The 17,266-nt window shown below is 42.5% G+C and overlaps 1 pseudogene; it reads left to right on the forward strand.

The window, feature by feature from the left end:
* The first annotated feature begins 2,648 nt into the window (after window positions 1-2,648).
* Window positions 2,649-4,418, forward strand: LOC147421218 (uncharacterized; annotated as a pseudogene).
* The last annotated feature ends 12,848 nt before the right edge of the window (window positions 4,419-17,266 follow it).

The following is a 17,266-nucleotide window of genomic DNA, read 5'->3' on the forward strand; positions in this document are numbered from 1 at the left end:
TGATATATAAGTGTATGTAGATTCACATCAACCACCTAGGAATTAAGTAAACATGGCTATAGTGCATTGAGTATTTTAATACCATTAGGAAGAGAATGGGGTCTAGGAGGGCCTCTTAATTTGGCAGTTTAAGGACGTCAAACCTTTAGTATTCACACATTAATCAAAGAAAAATTTTTGAATTCAAATAGGCAAGACGGCTAATTTATTTGAATTCAAAGTTTCTCCCCAAAATGGAATTTAAAATCAAGCCGATAATGTAACATATCTATGGAAAGAGCTCGACGTGTAGATTGTAGATCTATGATCTCCGCTCAAATCGGAGATCATATGTGGGAGTTCTGGAAGAGCGAAAATCATAAAATTTTTCACCTCCTTTTTGGGGAGAAAAGTGCATTCGTTGATCACTCTTACACATCTCTTACACACCCACCATTCTTGCACACATGGAGTGCACCTATTTGTCAAATTCCTAATCACCTCCATAAGCTCATGGCAAATAAAGAGGCTCTCCTACACCACAACCTCTTCCTATTGACATAACTTGAATTGCCAAACTGTGAGAAATGAATTGTGTATTAACATGGAGAAAGTTTGTAAGAAAATGCTTTTTTACATTCTCAAATTCTTTCGAAGTAGACTCTGAGATGCTCCCACCCCACACTTCAACTGCATAAAGAAGAACCGGTGTCACCAATGCATCAAAAAGGTACTTCTTAGGAACCCAACACTTGATGTTTCCCGCATTACACATGTTCTCAAATGCATAATATGCTTTCTTTCCCACTTCCAAACGACGCATAGCACATTCATGACACTTGTAATTGGATGGAACCTTAAGGCCACAATACTTAAATCTCTCAACAACTTCAAGTGTCTCATTGTTTTACACAATGCATGGCTTCTCCTTATGGTTGGTTTTCAAAAGCATAACGTTTGTCTTGGATTCATTCACAATCAACCCACTATGCAAGCGTACATGCTCTTCATCTTCTGCTTCATGATCATCGTCATCCGACATCGTAGAGCTCACTGTGAGCTCTTCCTCTCTCCCATGTGTTTTCTACCCTCTGCTTTGCTCCATCACCCTCTTTTATTTTCCCTTCTCTTCACACACATTAAGCCCCTTGGGTGGCCATCAAATTCAACCTTGGGCGGCCACACTACCAGCTTGGACGGCTCTTTAGGCTTTGATTTGAGCGGACACACCCCCTTGGGCGGCCCTTTAACCTAAATAATACACCAATTTTGGCATACACATCAACCAAGGCATTGCTTCTCACCATATTTGAGACATAAAGCTCATAAAAAACTTAACATTCTTTCGTAATTGTACCACATTTGGTATATATACATATATACAAAAGCATTCCAAGAATCTGCATCCCGGATGGGAAGCCTCTCTAGCACTTAGTGTGCTCTTCGAAGTGCATCAAAAACCGGATAAGTATCAACTTCGTGTACACAACCACCAAAACATTTCCGCCGCTCCATTATTGCCAACCACCACATTAGGCATATATATTGACCACCATAATGCCATCCACAACTCCGACAGCATACCCCGCTTTCGATGCACTGCAAGAGATGACATTCTAGACTAGGTGCTCCTCGAGCACTTATTGCTCTCTAGACTACACTATCGACCAACCCAATATTGAGCTCAATTATTGCCAACAAAGCATTGCCAAATCACCACATTAGGCATACATTTAGCATTGAGCTTGCTTGTTATCAAGCTCTAGTCGCTGCTCAATAAACATATAGACATCAAATAAGCTTACTCTGCATCCTCTTGTCATTTTTCTCATCTTGGAAGCGGAGCGGCACGACATCGTGACGGGGGATATGGGTTCGATTGCAGCCGAGTGATGCCCGAAAGTGTACGCTTATATCTGTCGGGCCGAAATGCCCGAACTGCTACAAAAAAGAGAAATGTAAGGTTAGCACTCATAATATTACATTGCTACGATTCCATCACGAGAAGAGCTCTTGGAGTCATCACCATTAGGGGCTTGCTTAAAATATTTTCTAACTATAGAAAAAAGGGCAAACTCAAAACCATATTGGTTTTGGGCTAAAATTTGAAGCATCTTTTGGTATCTACACTATCCATTAAAAAAAAAGGAGGGATTATGGCTCTACATGTCATACTCTCCTTGTTCCGACAAGTGCTCACTCTTCCGAACTATTGTTCTGAAAATAGTGTTGCTCCTCAAGGTGGCGCCATAAACTAGTTTACACTAAATCTACCTAATTTTTTCAAGGCAAGCTCGAAATCTATCGAAAGCCCTCACAATGGTATCCATGGAGTACCGAAAGTAAAATTATTGCCCAAGGTCGTGAGAAAGGTAACAAATGGAGAACATGTTTGACAATTTGGCAAGGCAAAGATTGACTAAGAAATGTCCACACACGCCCACAAAAGGTCTATAGGCCAAAAGGAAGGAATCAGGATATGTGAAATCACTGCTCGTCATGGATGACATTCACACAAAATAGACCAGTATAATGTAATGTATACGCCTGAGTCATTTTGGTAGGCCATGGACCTTTCTTTCAAATCTTGCATCTCAAGCTAGTATCCTTTGAGCTGTTCACACCCTTTAAATACAGCTTCGGGGCCTTCACTTAATAGAGGGGCCTCATTGATCTGCTTTCCTTTCCTTGGCTTGTGGTCTATGCCACTTAATTAAGATTGAGCATTCAATTTCTTGACTAAGCATAATTAGAATTAACACAGTATCTATGGTTGCATCTTTGATGTTGTTGTGCTAGCTAACATGGATGCATCAGCAGACACGCATCTTCAATGCCAGGCGCCGGCTTTAACTACTCCCTCTTCCCTTGCAGTCTGCGAATCCAATGACTCGGACTTTGAGTTTGACCTCTCAGAGCTTCCTAGTGATGATCCTCTGCTTCTCCCAAAGTTCTCAGTCTCTCCCCTCAATGGAAAAGTGTGGCATCAATTAGTATGCTCATGCCCACCACATATTCTTGTACAAAAGACCGTATTTACCCAGTTAACCCCAATATTCATCATTTGCATGCAGTCACGGATGTGTCGCCGGATGGCACTGTAGCAAACTCTGATAAGAGTCCTCATAGATATAACTATTGTTGTTCTATTGACATAAATCAGCAACGTTCAGGTAGAGATGATGGTTCCTGGATTGGGATTTTAGAAGAGGATCTACTTTGCAGTACTAGTCTTGATCAGAGTAATCTAATGCTCAAGAGAAGGGAATGCAAGCAGTTGCCCCCCCTTGTTGGCGTCCATCGAAGCAACATCGGTCGCGCTGTGGACATGAATTTGGGAGTCTGGGCTTGTAGGTCATCCTCAGATGCTTCCTCCCCCAATTCTCTTGCATCTGTCTCATCCTCTTCATCGCCCCAGCATCATAAAAAGGATAGGAGATGGTCTTTGAAGTGGGATTTTTTCCACATCAAGAAAGGGACAAGTAGTCCCTCAGAAGATGTTGATCATCATCCTGATCATGACCCTTCCTTTTCTCATGCTGCGGAGATGCGTGATGAGCTGAGCCACATGACTAATTACCATGATGTAGCAGAGAATAGGGGTCTGCATGATGATGGCAATGTAGAGTCACGAAGGCGATCCTCTATGTTCAGCAGTGGCAGCGCCACAATGTCGAAGAAGCGAGAGAAAGACTAGGGCCAGTGGAAGAGCAAGAGTACAAGCAGCGCTTTCGTTGGCCCTGCGGCATCCCCTGCATGTTTGACGCTCTCCATCTCCCCAGGGCCCGATGGGCGCCGCCCAGCTTTGCCAACAGGAGGCGTGCAAAGGAGGCCCAATGTCGCCCCACGCGCAGCACTGCCAACAGTAGAGGGTCCGTGCCCAGGAGCTGAGAAGACGGAAGTTCCTGCCCTACCGCCACTCCCTGCTTGGAACGTGCTTCTCCCCCCCTCAATTCGCGTTTTGAAACCCGTTGGCTGCATGGATTGAGTTAATGTTAAGGAATTCATGTATAGGAGTACAGACTGTGCAGGTAAAGTGAGTAGAAGGACCAAATCTTGGGTTTGTAGTTTTTTCAGGCAAACTTCAAGGTTATGTTGTTCCAAGGAGGGACAATCATCACTGGAAGTAGGACGAATCCCCCCCTAAAAAAATGTACAAATTGTTTTGGGTAGATGGTCCAAATCAGCGACCCATTGGTGGAAACTTGTTCAACCCCTGATCACTATCGTCCCTTTTCTTGCTCGCGTGTGGTCTTAACACTTTAAAGATGTTTTTTGCCTCGAAGTTTGCACGAATGAAGCCGAAAATCTGTGTGCTATGTCACAATTGAAGACGCCTATTTTGCTAAAAAGAGAACTCGTCTGCGCACCTCCTACACCACTCCAACCGTGAAATCGCTCTCAATAGCTTTCACGCGGCTCTGCACATTTTGGTTGTCCTTGACCTGGGGATTTTACCTAGCGCTTCAAAATTGAAAAAAAAATGAGTTTCTATTTTCATAATAATAGTAAGTTTCTACTACTAACATAGTAAAAACTTTTGACTTTTGGGACATAAGGAGAGAAAGCCAAGGAGCGAGACAAGAGGGAGAGCTCTCTCTCTCTCTCTCTCTCTCTCTCTCTCTCTCTCTCTCTCTCTCTCTCTCTCTCTTTGGTGATTATTTTATCCTCTCTTACAACTCCTAGAATCAATTCTAACCTATCAAGGTATACCAAGGATGCTTGTTGGTGTTGTCATGCGCGTGATAGCATGCTTCTCTCTCAGGCATTGGCAACCGTCACTCATGACGACCTTGCTTTGACTCCTCTATTGCAAAATGCCACCAATGGCATTTTGTTTGAGGCTACTAACCTTAATAATATACCAACTCTTCGTCTTCAAAAAGTTAAATTTTAGAAAGCTTCCATGCGTCCACTAGAGATGAAGTGTTAATATGCTGTTGAGGTTAGTATATACTATCTCTTTTTTTTATTAAAAGAATTGCTTCAAATATATTAGAAAGAAAAGAGAAACCAAATGCTCTGATACTAATGTAATGGAATTCGCCTATTAACTTGAGAGTAGCGGAAATTAGAGAGAGTACTTTCGTGAAATTACTTCATGAGCATACCTGGTGAAGATAATTGATAGTAGAAACATAAACATATCATTTAGTTAACTTGGCATGAACAATACTTTTGCAAGAGAGAGAATTTAGAGAACATGACAATAGCTGAGGAGCCGGTCCCCCCTCCAATAGGCATTTGTATTATGATTTCTCCCATCAAGAGAGACTTGTTACGATACAATCTTTTTGTGCCTTGGGACCTATGTGATGCTATGAAGATGGAAAGCTTCATGCATCACAAGCATAGCATAAACTTTGAAGAAAGCATTAACTATCCCAAGCCTCGGTCCCAAGACCTCAAACACGTTCGAAGGTGAAGAGACCTAGCAGGGAATAAGGGTAGGGAAGAGGACGAAGAAAAATTTCATAGGAGAAAGAATTAGTTCCTCACTTATCATCACTCTTTTTGCTAGCATACATAATAGCATAGTAATGAAGATGGAGAAGATGGAAAGCTTAAGAATTGAAGCATGGCTCTTGGTTGGATTTGCATTACATAGCCAAGAGTGTTGGTGTAGGCTCTCAAAACTCTCTACTTGCTTGGAGAAGGAGAGGGAGCTCTTGCACTTTGCATTTCACACAATGAGTGTGTGTGGGAGAGTATACACCCTAAGCAGACCCCTAGCTTCCTTGGTCGAGCCCCCCTTGTAGCTCATGCTTGAAGCTCATTTGACCCCTCCAGGCCTAGCCAATCAAAAGCAGGAGGTAAATCAAGTAACAAGGGTACCCTTGGAACAAGTGTCCCCCTTTCCCCTTTGAGAGAGAGGACTTGATAAATGCTAAAACAATTAATTAAATCTTCTAAATTATCATTGAACCCCTTGGGTGGCCAACCAATAGGCTTCAAGCACACCATGAGGGCAACATGAGGAGGAACTTGACAAGTGTTCCTTTTGCTTTGTTTGTACCAATCTTGCCTTGAGTGAGTGTGTGGGTGTTCTCTTTCATCCCCCCTCTTGTAGGTCTCACCTCAAGCTTGGGGCTAGCTTACCTAAGGTCAAAGGACTTTTACACTAACTAATGGAGGTCTTCAATGAAGCTAACCCTAAGGTCTTTATGTTCCATTGGTTAGCCTTGCTCTTTGATAGACCATCTCTCATTTTGGCCCCTTTACCATTGGCCCCTTGTTGATATAGATCTATAAGCACATGTCTATGTCTTAACCCTTGGTCCCATTTATTCTCCCACATTAAATGATCAGTTTAATATGATAAAATCATTTGGGTTGGTTAGATATTAGATTTTATGATATATAGAACAACTATAGGTTGGTGGGCATTGCTATAGAACATAACAGAACATATGCAGATTGTCATCAAGCATCCAGCATTGAAGTAAACAAAGTCCAAAGTGCATTGGAATGTTTTTTAAGAAGGATTGAGCATATGATTATTAATTACCTCTATAGTTGTCTATAAAATGGTCAAATTTCACGACATTGAGACGAACTTTAAAAAAAGAACCGCATGTCTATTATTACTCCAAATTAAGCGTTTTAATTTTCTCTTATGTGCTACGGAACTGTTATGCAAAGGAGACCATTGGTATGTGATATATAAGTGTATGTAGATTCACATCAACCACCTAGGAATAAAGTAAACATGTGTATAGTGCATTGAGTATTGTAATACATAACTTGAATTGCCAAACTGTGAGAAACGAATTGTGTCTTAACATGGAGAAAGTTTGTAAGAAAACGCTTTTGGACATTCTCAAACTCTTTCCCAGTAGACTTTAAGTTGCTCCCACCCCACACTTCAACTCCATATAGAAGAACCGGTGTCACCAATGTATCAAAAAGGTACTTCTTGAGAACCCAATACTTGATGTTTCCCACATTATGGTATGAGCGCGTATAGAGCTAGAAGAGAGCAAGAGGAGGCGCTCACAATGTACATGAACTTGGATTTGAGGATAGATTAATATTGATTACAAGACTTAATACTTTATTAAGAGAGCTCGATACAAGACTTGGGTTACATGACTTGAGTACAAGACAAGGCTTGATTGCAAGGACAAGACTTGAACATAAGAACTAGAAGAGGGATTCCTTCATAGGAGGAGAGGCTTGTGGCCCAAGACCCCTATTTATACTAGTGCTTGAGGAGGTTACTTGAGGAGGTTAGAACTTTCTAGGTTCTTCTTGAGGAGGTTAGAATCTTCTAGAACTTTCTTGATTCTTCTTCAACTTTCTAGAGCTTTCCAAAAACTTCTAGATTCTTTCGAAATCTTCTCCAAGCTTCTAGAAACTTCTTGATCCTTCTAGTTATTCTAGAACCTTCTAGATCCTTCTTCAACTTTCTAGAGCTTTCCAAAAACTTCTAGATTCTTTTGGAATCTTCTCCAAGCTTCTAGAAACTTCTAGAATCTCCTTTATACCTTAAGAACCTTCTAGAATCTTCTAGAATCTCCTTCATACTTTTAGAACCTTCTAGAATCTTTTAGATCCTTCTAGATTCCTAGTGATGATGTAGGCGATGATGCAGGCAGCGAGACTGACTCTCAAGCATCCATGACATTACCCCCTCCTCTAGCGACGAGTTCCACGAGGAGCAGTGGTGTTCGTTGATTGGGGCTTCCATGGATACTGTTGATGGAACTCTTAGACTTTGAGAGATGCATGCTGAAGATTGTGTGTTGGTTCCCAGGTTCGTTCACTGACACCATAGCCTTTCTAATGCACCAAGTACTGTAACCTACCACGCGAAACTCGAGAATCTAGGACTTTCTCAAACTTATTTTCGTCGTGTCCTTGAATCTCAACCGGAGGAGGTGCTTGTAGGGCTCTTCCTGGGATCTTAGATGTGTGACAAGGTTCTAGGACTGAGACATGAAAGACCGGATGGATTTTCATGGATGAGGGCAATCGGAGTCGATAGGTGACTGGATTGACTTGACTGATAATTTTAAACGGCCCAAGCCTTCGATAATCAAGCTTTTGACAGGGACGAGATGAACGTAGATCACGCCGAAGGAGCCACACTTTATCCCCTTCTTTGTATTTTGGATGCTGCATGCAATAGAGATCTGCACTTTCCTTATACTTGGATTGAGCTTCTTTGATATGAATTGTAAGTTCTTTGTGAATTGCAGATAATTGTTGTGTAAGATGAATAGCAGCTAGATTCTTGACTTGATAGTGTCTGTGGATATCCTATTTGGGATGTTGACCTTAATTAGCAAAGAATGCCGGAGTGTGACGGGTGGAGGCATGAAAACTGTTATTATAGGAGAATTCTGCTAGCGGTAGGAGCTCGACCCAATTATCCTGTGATAATTGATAGTACAGTGGAGATACTATTCCAAAACTGGATTTACTCTCTCTGTTTGTCCATCACTTTGTGGGTGATTGGCTGAGGAGAGGTTGATTTGTACTCCGAGTAGCTTGAATAAGCTTTTCCAAAAGCTAGAGATGAATTGTGGGCCTCGATCAGAAACTATGTCATCCGGTAATCCGTGATAACGATAGATATGCTGTAGAAAGAGTTTGGCCGTACCTTCGTTGGTGATGGTTTTAGTGGTTGGAATGAATTGTGCCATTTTTGTAAACCGATCCACGACTACTAAAATGGAGTCAAATCCTTGTGACAATGGTAGCTCTCCAATGAAATCCATGGAGATGGATGACCATGGTTTGGTGGAATGGGCAAGGGATGGAGTAATCCATGAGGACGTTGACGAGAAGCGTTTGATCTATTGCAAGTGTCACAAGTGCCTACATACTCCTTGACAAGCTTCCACATTTGAGGCCACCAAAAGTCACGGGAGAGAAGCTCAATTGTCTTATTAACCCCAAAATGCCCTGCTCTGATGGAAGATCATGCCATTTTCTAAAGTACCTCGAAGCGTGTTAGTCCTGGTGGAATATAGAGAAGACCCTTATAGTAAATTATTCCATCAATTTCTTGAAAGTCCAGCTCATTAACCTCTTGTTCTTGTAGTTGTTGTCTAATATTCTGAGCAAGTGGGTCTTTGGCAATTTGCGTCTTCACCTTAGAAAGAAAAGTAGAATCTTCAGGAGCTTGGCTCATGGTGGCGTTTAGCTTAAGCTGCTCAGGTTTCAAAATCACTGACTCTTGTTGATCAAATGTTGTGTCGCCTTCTCTAGGTGCAAGGTAGGATCTTCTTGATAAGGCATCTTGCTTATCTTGTTGACGGCCAGGTCTATAAGAGATAAGAAAATCAAACCTTGATAGGATACCACTCCACCTGGCTTGGCGACGATTCAAGACACGGGATGTCATGAAGTATTCCAAATTCTTGTGATCTTTATAGACAATGAGGAGCTCCTTCAAGTAGGTGACGCCAAGTGTCCAAGGAGTCGATGATTGCTAAGAGCTCTTTGTCATGGATTTCATATGAGGAGCTCCTTCAAGTAGGTGACGCCAAGTGTCCAAGGAGTCGATGATTGCTAAGAGCTCTTTGTCATGGATTTCATAATTGATTTCTACAGCTGAGAACTTGCGGGAATGAAAAGCCACTGGATGTACTTGACCATCCTCTCCTACTTGGGATAGAATAGCGCCAAGGGCAAAATCTGAAGCGTCTGTTTCTAGGATGAAAGGCTTTGCCAAGGATCTGCGTGAATTAGAATGGATGCAGTCGTGAAAGCGTGCTTGAGAGTCTGAAATGATTTTGCGGCCTCTGAGTCCCAGACAAACTTATTATGGCCCGTCAACCTTGTGAGTGCTGTAACCACCTTGGAGTATCCCTGTATAAAGATACGATAAAAATATACAAATTCGAGGAAACATTGAAAATCTCTTACCGAGGTGGGTGTCTCCCAATCAAGGATGGTTTGAACCTTCTTTGGATCCATGGAGATTCCCTTTTCCGAAATTACATAACCAAGAAATTCCACCTTAAATTGATGAAAAGAGCACTTCTCCAACTTTGCATATAACCCGGATGCACGAAGCTTTTCAAGCACTAATCTTACATGGTGCTCATGCTCTTCTTGATCCTTGGAAAATATCAAGATATTATCCAAATATATTACCACAAAATAATCCAAATACTCTCGAAAGATATCGTTCATTAAATTTGAAAAATAGTTGGGGCATTTGTAAGACCAAATGGCATGACAGTATATTCAAAGTGGCCATACCTTGTCCGAACCATGAAGAACCATGAAGATCTATTTTTGTAAATATTCTTGCCTTGCCAAGGAGCTCAAGAAGCTCTGGGATCAAGGGAAGGGGATAGCGATTCTTGACGGTGATCTTGTTTAGGCCCCTATAATCCACGCACATCCGGAGAGTTCCGTCCTTTTTTACAAAGAGTATTGGAGCTCCTGCTGGGGACTTTGAATGCCGTATGAACCCCTTAGCAAGATTCTCATCAATATTTTTCCGTAATTCTACCAATTCATCTTAAGATAGCTTGTATATTGGGCCAAAAGGGGGTTGGGTTCCCTCCTGAAGCTCTATAGCACAATCATACGGTCGATGCTCCGGTAACAAGTCTGCATTCTTCTTCTCAAAAACATCATTCTAATCTTGATATTGATGTGGCAATGCCTCCATGATTTTTGTTGTCCACGTGTCGGTTGGTGTTGCAAATATCAGGAAAGTTGGATACTTTTTGGCTGCACGCATGGACCTTGGCTCCAAGATATATAGGCATATTATGCCTTCCCTTCTTCTTTTGGACTTTTCGTGGTTCAATTCTCCAAGCCCTCCAATAGATGTCAAGATTATGTAATTCAAGCCACAGTAGCCCAATAACAATTGGACTGATTGGGCTTTGTATAATATTGAACGCTATTCTTGAAACATGCTCCTGCAATGTTACTTCTATGGGGCGAGTTTCATACCTGACATCCCCTGAAGCGAGGGGACAACCATCAATGACTTTTACAGTTGCTGGATTAGACTTTTCCACAAGTGGCATGCCTTGTTCTTTTGCAAATTCTTTGTCCACGAAGCACGCCGTTGCACCTGAATCTAGTAATGCTTCACAATCCATGTGCCTACCCGGTACATGGATCTTGACTGATAGCATAAAACTTGAAGTGGAATCAATGGGAAGAAAGAGACCTTTTTTTGCTTGTCTTTTTTCCAACTGGTCGGTCTCTATTGGGGTTGGACGTCCATTATTTCCGAACACGTAATTTCTACCAACTCACCATTGAATCTTTCATTTAAGCCATTACACTGTGGGTAATAAGGAGTGGTATGCTGGTGCATAATCTTCATCTTTGCGCATAAGAAGTCTAGCAGTTTAGCTCTAAATCATGGCACCCCAAACTTGCAACATATTTCATCATACACAAATTTTTCCACATCCTTTGCAGTGATCTATTTTACTGCTATAGCCTCTGCCCATCTAGAGAGATAGTCCACTGCCGTCAAGATATAGCTTTTGCCCCTGCTCGTGATAGGTAACGGGCCTATTGCATCAATCCCCCACTTTTCAAACACATCAAACGCCATAATGGTTTTTCGTAGCTCTGGCTTCAACACTCTCTTCCCAAATGCTTGACACCTATTGCAAGACCTACACCAATGGTGAACATCCTTGTGCAAACTAGGCCATACATACCCCTCTTGCAAAATCTTATGCAAGGTGATCTTTAGAGAAAAATGGCCACCACATGCGCCTTCATGATTCTCTTCCAACACTCTGTAAAGCTCCTCCCACCAAGGTACACGTCTCAACACGAGATCAGCCCCTTTCATGTATAAAACATCACCAATAAATTTGTACCTGTATGCTCTACGCACAAAGCCATACTTCTTAGACTTCTGAATCTCCTTTGGAATGATTCCTGTTAGCAAAAACTCCTCTTCTTGAGCCAAACTTTCCCGGCCATGATAAAGAGGTAAAGTGGTCCTCAACACAAATAGCTCCCCAATCATGCCTTGAGCTGCTTCTTGTGCCTCTCCATTTAGAGCACATTCAATGTGTCTGATGCTCCATGCTTCGAACTTTTTTAAAAGGCCTTTAATTCTGAAGCACATTTCCTTCAATGAGGTGTTCTTGCTCTTCCACACACCCAGCACTTGCTTCACCACTAACAAGGCATCACCTTTTATGCTCAACCTTTGAACCCCATGCTTCAAACAAATGTGTAATCCGGCTTCCAAAGTAGCATATTCAGCCTCATTGTTACTATGAGCATCCAATTTGAACCCTCTCTTGCATACTAGCTTCCCCTCTGGATCATAAAGTGCTATACCCCCTGAAGCTGCATCATGGCTCTTTCTGTATGAACCATCAAAGAACAACACATGTGCATTGCTGATCTGTGGCACTTCTTCAACTACCTTTCTCACCACCTCTTCCTTAACAATAAGGGGATTCTCCTTGTAGGTCAACAAATCAGCTAGGGTAGCCCTTGTACTATCTTCCACTAGAAAAGAGAACTCAAATTCTTGCAGCTCAATTACCCATTTCTTGACCACATTTGACATGTTAGTGCCATTAATTAACTGTGGCAAAAAGGCATAACTCGTCAAGAAAACAAAAGGTCGTGGTAGCAAGTAATCACGAAATCGTCGACAAGCAAATATTACATTGGCCATCACTAGCTCTACTTCCGAGAACTTTCTCTCCGCTACCATCTTCACTCAGCTTGCACAATACACTGGCCTCATATAATGGCTGCCCTTCCCCTTTTGTAGTAGCATGGCTCCAATGGCATCATCCCCTACTGATGGATTTACATAAAACAATTTCTCCCAATCAGGAGCCTGCATGGCTGACAACCCCCCTAACACCTCTTGAAACACTTCTTCACACTTTTCATCCCATTGCAATGGATCATGCTTTGCCACTTGCTGTAATGGATAAAGAAGCTACGAATACAATGGAATAAACCGTGCCATGTACTTCACTTTGTGTATAAAGGTTGCCAATTGCTTCGTACTCGTAGGTGATGGAAGAAGAATAATAGACTTAACCTTGTCTGGATCAGCCTCAATGCCATTTTCAGACACCATATGGCCCAATAACTTCACCCTTGGCTGTGCTAGATGAAATTTCTTTGGATTTAGTTGTCCTCCACATTCATCATATCGAGCGAATACCATCTGTAGCTTCTCATGGTGATCAGCCCTACTGCTATAGACACAGAAGTCATCCATAAAAGCTTTAACACAACTACCAATGAATGGTTCCAACACCCAATTTGCTCTCTCTTGATAGAAGGAAGGTCCATTTGACAACCCAAATGGCAATACTGTGTAGCAATAGCAGCCCCATGGCGTAATAAAAGTTGTCTTTGTGCGGTCTTTAAGAGCAATCTTCAATTGAAAATAGCCTGAAAAAGAATCACACACACTGTACCTCTCATAACCTGCCACTGAATCCAAGATCTGATCGATGAATGGAAGAGGATATGGGTTCTTCTTAGTGGCTGCATTGAAGGGTTTAAAATCCACACAAATTCTCCACTTCCCATCCTTCTTTGGACTGACTACAACTGGACTCACCCATTCTGTGGTCTCCACTGGAACTATGAACCCTGTCTTCAATAACTTGTCCACCTCTACCCGCAAGGCTTCCATTTGCTCTTGACCCATCCTTCTTAGCCTTTGCCGCACTGTCTTAGCACCTTCTTTCAGCTCTATATGCATCTCTTCACCCTTGAACCCTCTGATCTCTTCATATGAAGTAATGAACAAATCAGGAAAACTAGCCAGCATATGCAAAAATATATCCTTCTCCATAGCTGAGAGGTCTCCACTAATCATTTGCGTCATTAATTCCTGCTTCTTTGACAACTCAACCTTGGTTTGCATCAGCCCTTCAATCACTTCATAAGGCCCTTCACTTTCATCTTCAACTTCCTTCGCAAATGCGACTAAACCACACTCTTGGATTTCTTTATCCATCAAAAGAAATGCAACATCAGCATCCTCATCACTGCTGGTATTGCTATCACTGTCCTCATCTGTCACCGTGGAAGAGTCTTCATCACTAGACTCATCCTCATCTTCATAAAGCTCCTCTAATCGTTTCCTTGTGTCCATATTATAAAGCTTCTTGGTACCTGTCTTTCCATAGAGGCTAATCGTACCATGTCGCCAATCTTGAATAGCTCCCACTGCACGTAACCATGGTCTTCCCAGTATAATAGGATATGCTCCCAACCCTGCTGGCATCACATGAAAATCAACCACTGCCGTTGCATCATATGCCTCCACTTCTAAGCTCTTTACAACACCTAAGCATTTTACTTTTTGATGGTTTGCCAATCTGATCCGAAAACCTGACACCCCAGCCACTGTGAGACCCATCTTCTCAACGCATGAGTGTGTTATGACGCATATTTGGGCTCTGCCATCCACATAACCTTGTCCCAAATTTTTCCTTTTATGCCACACATCTACTATTGGACAAATGTCTGGTAGCTCGTCCATTACCAACACCTTCACTGAACCTCTCTCTGGCTCTTTCTCCATTGGGTTAACCATCCTCTTCCACTGTCGCTTTAGCTTAGGCACCATCTCTATAAGCTGCCCAAAAGTAACATCTGCCTTCCTGCTCGTCAGATCCTCCTTCAAGTCATAGCTTAATTGCCCATCCCCTAGTGGAAAATCTGAAACATGAAACTTTCGACGAGCTCTCCTTTTCCTCTTGGCCTTGACATCCTCGCCTTCATGGCTCTTTCCTTTCTTCTTACTAGGACCTGGGGCACTTCTTCCTTCCTTATCCTCTGTGGTCCTCTTTCCAATAGGCATCACTAATGTATCCTCTAGCTTTGATGCCTTCTCCAAGGTGACTACACTTAGCACTTTTGTCTTTCCCTTTTCCTCCTGGGTCAGTCCACTGGTTCCTTCGTCTCCCTTAATTTCGATGCCATAATCATTTGACCTAGTTAGCACCTGTCTTGGCAATGGATACATGTCTCCCCCCATCCTTGGTGGCTTATCACATTGCGGGCTGATGTGACCCAACTCTCCACAATTATAACATGTGGGCGTCTGTCTCCAAAACCTACCATTGCTTTGTCCAACACCATTCCTAGGCCTTTCTTCACCTCCTTGCTGATTTGCAAACCTCCTTCGACCTCGATTATTTCCCACTTGACCTAGCATGTTTAGGCTGAGATTCTTCATCAAATCTACCATTTGCCTCATCTCTTGCCTTAGCCCATCATCTTGCACTGCTGTAGTGACCACTGCTGGCATAACCTGAGTAGTAACAGGAACTACTGGTTCATGATGAACCCCTGACATGCGCCCTTGTAAAGACTCTATAGGCTGAAATTCAGACCTCATTGGCAAAGACTCCACCCCTAACTGGATCATTTTCCTCAGCTTCCACTCTTTGTTCCTTGCTACCTCTAGTGCATCCTCATATGTCCTAGGCTTCTTTAGCTCCACTCTCCAACGTATATTCTCCCAAAGACCAGGCAAGAACCTGTCCTTCTTCATCATGTCAGGCGGGGGTACCTGTGGTGCTAAAGCCTTGCACATTCGCTCCCATGCCAATGAAAACTTACGTATGTACGCATCTACTGGCTCACCTTCCTTTTGCACGAAAGCCTGTACTTCTTGCCACACCTTGTCAGGATCTTCTATCTTCACAAACTCCACTTCCAATCCATGCCTTAGATTGTCCCAACTCAATCTTATAGGTGGATCCGCTGCACGCAACTCCTCTTCAAATGTTTTGGACCAGACTCGTGAATCACTCTTCAAACAAATTTGGAGAAGACGTAACATCTGCGCAGGGTCATGAATCTGGTTGCTAATGCAGGCAGCCTCCATCTTTTCCAAAAAGTCTTCCACATCTTCATAACTTCTTCCATGAAACTCCGGATAAGAGAAAGCCATGGCTACCCAAATTATGATGATTTGAGAACCCCTTTGAACACACGTGTAAGAACCCAAAACATCTGACTGACTCAATTCCCACAAACTTCAATGGAGCTCAACTTGAGATAAGGACAAACACATGCACATCAAATGAGTTTTCATAGTTGATCATCGGAATTACAACAGGCAAAGGACATTCTAGAATCTCTCTTAATCTTCTTGGCCCGAACATAAAGACTATGCGCTGCTGGAAAAAAATCTTCCCGGACACATGAACATTTATCTGGATTCTTTGAGTTAAATGAAAAGGAGTGAATTGAGGGCCATTTTGATCATCCATTAAAGCCAACCATGAAGCTCCCAAGAAGGCACACCTGTCTTAACCTCTGATTTTGCCAAAATTTCAGCAGCATAACAGCATAAATGGCTCAAAAAACCAAGAAACCAGCCATCATAACTTGGAAAAATTTTGACAGAGTTTCCCCAGAAGTAGAGCAGTAGGAACCCAAAATATAGACTGTATATATATGCATAAACTGTCAACAATAGAACCCGAGCATCAAATAGGACTCACTAGTGCATAGCCTATGGTGAGGTCACGAAAAGGGTGCTCCAGCTATCTATATCACCGAAAGGATCTCGACATTTGAGAATCCCCCACCTCAATAAAAACCTCACGCTATCGACCCTCACACGAAGGCTAATGCAAATCGCGTATAGTCATGTCTCAGAAATGACTATCTTCCAGACCAAGTCTCAGAAATGGCTAGGACTACCAAATACAACCAAGTATGGCTCCACAAATGCGTACAATGGCAGTTTCCACAAGTAATGTACAATCCAGCAGACAATGAGCTCAAATAGGCGCCAAGTGATGCATACCCACAACAACTACAAGTGACATCACTGCTAGTATATCATTGTACTCCAGCTACCTGTACCTGTGTGAATCACCTATACCTGTACATGTCCCTGTAACCTGTAATCTCGAAGCTTGAAGCTCGAAGCAGAAGGTACTCGAAGAAGATCCTCCATGGGGGCACCAAAAGAATGTGAGCGGGATGAAAACACACACAACGCCTCTATAACGACCCGACACACACTCTTGGAATGATACACACACACACACACTGTGGGGCACCACTCGGCTTACACAACACACCTGGCCGAGACAGGGAACACACTGATGGAGCGAGAGGAGAGAGACTATTCGTTTACCCACTCCACACAGAGCGATACACACACACACACACACTCAAAAAATCAGCTCAAAAGAGGAGAATTTTTTATGTTTAGATACAATAGATCTTGGGCCAACACCAATGGGGCAAGCAGCTCACACAATACGGGTAAAATATGCCAGATACAATCAAAAACTGGAGCAGAAGCTTCACTCATAGGAGAAACTTACAC

This window comes from Adiantum capillus-veneris, chromosome 28, assembly GCF_014529385.1.
Source record: "Adiantum capillus-veneris isolate H3 chromosome 28, ASM1452938v2, whole genome shotgun sequence".
Taxonomy (NCBI): Eukaryota; Viridiplantae; Streptophyta; class Polypodiopsida; order Polypodiales; family Pteridaceae; genus Adiantum; species Adiantum capillus-veneris.